Below are 6,000 nucleotides of genomic sequence, written 5' to 3'. Positions count from 1 at the left end.
CAATAAACTAAGTTTTCTTATTAGTACCTCCCCGCCCCCTTAGTGGGGCCAAGCATGTTGCACTCTTCTCCCGCCTCCTTAGTGCAAAGCGGTTTGTGTGGGTGAGTCCGGGAAAGACAAGAAAAAGTCAATCATGGTTCCTAGCCATAATGGCTGTGCTCTGCCAATATTGTCAGAGGCAGTATGCTTCTGAAAACTAATTGCTGATGGCCACAGGAGGGGAGAGTGCTCTTGCACTCAGGTCGCACTTGCAGACTTCCCATGGGCATCTGGTTGGCCACTGTGAGGACAGGATGCTGGACTAGATAGGCCACTGGCCTGATCCAGCAGGCTCTCCTTCGGTTCTTATGATGCTGTTTTCCCACAACTGGATCTTTAAGTTCATTGCCAGTTTGTCCTGCATAGCTAATGCTGTTTTGGTTTGGTCCTCCAAACAGATAGGGACCATGTAGGTAGAGGTGGCATACAAGGATTGGAAAGTTAAAATCTACCTTAACAAAAAAAACCCGCAATGCTCAAAAAGGGGTTAAGGTGCACATATGAAACACAAAATAGAATATAATAAACATTTAATGCACAAATATGATAAACCAACATAAAATCACTGCTAAAATTGTGCATGTAGTATTGAATCAATGCCCATGTAAGATGAAATAAAAAAAACCCTGAATACAGCCATAAAATTCTGCAGATGGTCATAAATCAATGCCTGTACATGGTGAAATACAAAAACAGAGTACAGCCAAACATGTTTTGACAAAGAATCTTGTTCAGTGGCCTTAAATGTTTATTATATTTTATTTTGTGTTATAGATGTCCACTTTAACTCCTTTGTGAGCATGGTAGAGGTGGCATATGCATGGCTGTGTGGACTCTGTTGTGAAAAGTGGATCTCAAAGGCAATACAAACTTTGTATTTGGACCTAGCATGTCCCTTGTCTTTTCTTTTCTTGTTATACATGGTTTATGAACCCAAATGTTTTGACCCAAAAAGTTTAATTCTGTAGGGTTTATAAATTATGGAAATGAAGCAAGTGAACTTGATTTACTTTTTTATTAAAGCTGTGCGCAGCCCCCCAACCTAACCCAAGGCCCCAGTTTGGGCCCCGGAGTAATTTTTTTGTTAGGGGAGGCTTAACCATAATTAAATATACATCAGGGAAGGAGCTGGGGAATGGAAGAGCAGTGTCTCCTTCTCCCTCCAACCAATAGTAGGCAGGGGTGATTCAATACTGTGCAATGCTGCTTCACAAGCTCCTTCCCATCATGGAAGGCTCTTGAGAAGCAGCACCCTGTAGCCTGAACAAACCCCCTTGCTCTAGGTCAGTAGCAGATGCGGGGCGGAGGAGCAGCTCTGGAGCTCGTGGAGGGTTTGATCCTACAGGTATTGCTCGACGCAGCTCCTGAAGCAGCCCCTGTAGGACTGACCCAACTCAGCCCAAGCCCAGATCCCCCCACCAAATCAGCCCAATTTGGTTTTTGCTTCGGCCAAATCTGTGCACAGCCCTGGTATGCATAACTCAAAACTATTTGGCAGAATTTGTTCTGTCTCTGCTGGTCAGCAAACTCTTTAGACCCTGAAGGATACTGGACTTAGTAAGGCTACTAGGCAACTGGAAAGCTTTGCTGCTGAACCATTATTTAACTAGTCGAAATCTTACCTAGCAGCTTTTAAAAGAATGCAACAGGTATTGTCCTTACACTGTCAAATACGTCTTTACAATCACAGGTGCTTTAAAGCTTGATTTTACAGCACAGCGTGAAAGCTGAGATTCTCAGGCAGCTGAATGCTGGAGCTACTTTTCCGCAGTTCTGCAGCTAGGACAGTTCATTTTAAGTGCTCTCATATATAAATTAGGGATGTGTGGTGAATTCATTCTAATCCCAATTTCTGAGCCAAAGTGGGGTCCTGGGGGGGGCTTCTGGGCTTCTCAGAGGTGAAGCGGTATCTGTACATGGTGCCCTGCAACAAAGCAGGAATGCCCAAAGTGCTCTTGCACTTGTGGTCTTGCTGTATTTTGCATCTGAGTCTTGTGTTTGTTGTGTGTTCTTATTAGAGTCAATGGTTCCCCACTCCCTCTTAGAATTGTTCTGGTCTGAGAGTTCTTAATTCATTTATGGTCTCAAGTGATTTATTCAGCCATTATCTGCCTTATATTATTACATTCTTACTTTCTTTTGTGTCTGTTCTTTCTCACACACAAAAACACTCTACTTAGTCTGTCCCAAGTGATATTTATTTTATTGCCAAACTAGTCTACTTTATTATGCTGCAACTGCTGTGTATTACTTTCTTCTTACTCTCGCTCTCTGACTGTTTTCCACGCATACTAGAGCCATAGCTCAATGACAGAGCTGATTGACAGGTGGGTAGTCCCATCCACTTGTCAAATGACCTAGGAGGATTGAACTACCAGGCAGCTGATGTGTGGGGAGTTCAAGCCTGCTTTCTCCATGGTTCAGGTGTGGAAGACAGTTCTCTGTGGGGAACTCTCTCATGTACCCAAACCAATCCTGCTTGACTACTATCTCCCCCACCCCACCCCTGCAGACCAACTTTGACAGGGTTTTGTAGAGTTTGAGTCCACAAGAGTTCCCCCATGGGAAACTCTTGGGCCCCTGAACCAAGCAGGAGTGAATTCTCAGTGCATCAGCTAATTGGTGGGGGAGGCATTAAATCTTGCTTTCTACTGGGTTCAGGTATGTGAGAGAGTTCCCCATGGGGAACTCTCCTGTACCTGAACCAAGCATGGTTGATCTTCCCAAGCACTAGCTGATGTGTGTATGTGTTCAGTCCTGCTTTCGGCTGGGTTTGGAGCCATGGGAGAATTCCCCATGAAGAGCTCTCTTGCACATCCAGGCCCAGCTGTGCTAAACTCCTTTGCATATCAGCTGATACACTGGGAGTTCAGTCCTGCTTTCTTCAGGCACTGGCTGATGTCACTTATGACATCAAGTGTGGGACAGGTGAGTGTGGTTTGAGGCAGATGGCCTCCCAGACCAAATGGGGAGCCCTAGCAGGCCAAATTCCCCATCCCTGTACTATTGTGTCTGATCCTGAGGTGTATACTTGGTATTGCCAGCAAAGTATATGGGGCCTCCTAGAGAAGAGCTAGAGGCAATGGCAGAGGGGACAGTAGCACTGCCTCACTGAGTTCTCCCCCCATCAAACTCAGACATTCCTTCACTGTTGCAGGCAGGAGCAGTAATTATGTGCAGCAGCAAGTTCTCCTCCACTCTGAGGCTGGCTGTGCTAGTAGCGGAAGTGGCAGTGAACAGTCTGGGATCACGTTGAGTTGACAGCAGATTGCAGCTGTGCCTTCTGCCTCCATTGCAGGAAGCAGCTGAGCAGGGGAAGTTTCCAGGGCACTCCAGTACCAGGAGCTTTCGAATGCACCTGCACAGACACCATCGGTCCGTCTTGCTAGAAGAAGAGGCAGAGAAGTCAGGCAAGAAGGACAAGAGGGACACAGGGCCAAGTGCTACTGAGAAGTCCCCCACTCAGTCTCATGATTCCTCTTTGCCCGAAGCCAAAGCAATTTAGGCAGGTGACTCTGGAGGATTTGAAATGGAAGAAGTATGGGTCCATGAGATGGAAGTTTCCAGCACACACCCCAGCCTGCTCCTCAAATCAAAAACTTTGCTTGCTGCTCCGTATGCAGTGACACCTAGGAACACCTACATAGTGCCATTGAATTGGTGCCCACAAACAAAATCACAAGGAGGAAAGCAACTCCCTTTTAGTTCTCCCTCTCAAAATCAACTTTAAGGCCAACAAACAAAATGGGCAGACAAAAAACAGCCTGGACCTGTTTGTCTGCAATTTTGCTGATTTATTATCTAGGATCACTTCTCTGATTTCTGCTATTTTCAGACCAATTAGCCATAAACAGCAGGAGATATTAAGTGATTCCTTTCATACCGATCCCAAAATTATAAAGTCCTTGCAGAAAAACCACTGCAGCTATCCTTCTAAAATTTGGCAGGATATATCCCTCAGAAGGGCCAAACATTCCTGCAAATTTCATTCAATTCTGCAAAAATAAAAAATAGATGTTTCCTTTTTTAAAAAATCAAATCAGATTTGAATGTTTCCCAGCATAAAAAACCCACAGGCTTATACTGTAATTTGGCACCCTTTAATCATTCTGGAGGGGCTACTATGCCTGCAGATTTCATTCACTTCTGTCAAAAGGGGGGGAAACGTTAAAGCATTTTTTTTAATTTCCCAAAAATGAGTGAGAGGAAACAAAGCCTAGTTGTTCCTAAAGTAGACTTGGCCTCAGACCACAAGCTGAATTGAGCAGCCTTTGAAATGCTTCAGATTGTTTTCCAAAGCACTGAATTGGGATCTGTACAGAAACCTTTGGTTGGTGCACAACACCAATATACATGATAATTATGATTGCTTTGCACATGCTCAAATACAAATATTTCATTTGGCAATTTGATTTCACTATATTACCAAATAGCTCACTTAACTTAAATGCCATAACAAAGCTTTGGAAAATTAGGCCCTAGGGATTTAGTAGAGCAAATGTATAACTACTGTATCACATCCAAAAGGAGGAAAAACTCAGCACTGCATTCATTTAACTCAGATCTTTCTACCTAAAATGGTCATGTGAATTGGCCTGTGCAGGCAACAGGCTTCGTTCCCTTGGAAACAGTTCTGATAGATTGTGTTTACATAGTATGAGTCAGAGAAAAGACGTATGTCCAGTAAACTGTTTACAAGCTGCAGCTAATATATCAAGAGCACCTCATTCTGCATAAAGTAAACGAGCATTTTACCCCTCGATATGATACACCACCTTTGGTATAAAAAGCTGCTTATCATCCACTTCCCAGTGCCCCTAAAGGTTTGCTTCACTTTCTCCAGAGCCTGTTTTCTCTTATCTAAGATTCTGTTCCTTTTGCTTGTCTTTAAATAGGGGATGGGCAACCAGTGGCCCTCCAGATACTGCTGAACTATAACTCCGATTGTCATGGTCCCTGACCATTGGCCGTACTGGCCAAGGCTTATGGGAGCTTGAGTCTCCACCCCTGCATGAAATAGTGAGAGATGCTGCAGCTTCACAGTTTTAAGTCCACAGGCTGATTCTGCTCCTGAGCCTTTGCATCCAGTGCTCCATCATGGGAGGAAATCCCCACCATCTGACCTTCCCAATTTTAGCCCCTCCCCCATAGTCTTTTAAAAATAGCACCTAAAGTGGGTGGCATGAAAGGTAAGGAGTCCACATTCCCTTGTGATCTGAGTCAGGAATGGTGTGTTTTTTCACATAGAAAAGTTACCATGAAGAAGGAGCTTCCATTATCTTTGTGAAGAACTTAAGGGACTCCCACAGGCTTATTAATGGGCAAAACTCAAACAGTTCTAGAAATGGCACAAGCAGGAATTGGGCAAATAAGATGTTAGCCGAACTCCCCCAGCAACGGGGATCTGTGCTTCATCTCTCTGCCAGTTCTGGAGGCAGAAGGAGGCACAATAATCTCATTGGAGCACAAGCCCCTTGAACCGAGGCTTGATTTTCTCCAGGGAGGTAAGACTTACCTCCCTGGAACTTGAGGCCCAAGGGTCAAATGTGGCCTCCAGTCCTCTCTATTTGGCCCTCAGGCTACATCTCAGCCAGACTCCTCTCCCCAGGCCACACCCTATTCTGTAGCCCCCCTGAGTGTTTTTGCCTGGCTGGAATGGGCCTTAACTCTGATGATGCCTCTCGCTTGCCAGGATAGACAGAGAGGAGTGAAACTTGGTACTACTGTACAAAGGTAAAACTTACACGCCTTGCTCTGCCCAGTTTTGTTTCTGGCCCTGCCCACCACTGGCATGTGCCCCCTGGAAGGTTGCCCAGAAGGGAATGTGGCCCTCAGCCTGAAACGATTTCCTCACCCCTGCTATAGACTGCAGACCAGCACACTCCAAGTTAATTGCTTTTGCCCTCAGTCTTGTCTTTGGCTTCTCCAGTGTGCTGTCCTAGGTACTGATTCTGGACTAAA

This window comes from Rhineura floridana, chromosome 4 (assembly GCF_030035675.1).
Source record: "Rhineura floridana isolate rRhiFlo1 chromosome 4, rRhiFlo1.hap2, whole genome shotgun sequence".
Classification (NCBI taxonomy): Eukaryota; Metazoa; Chordata; class Lepidosauria; order Squamata; family Rhineuridae; genus Rhineura; species Rhineura floridana.
This window is presented reverse-complemented; position numbering follows the sequence as displayed.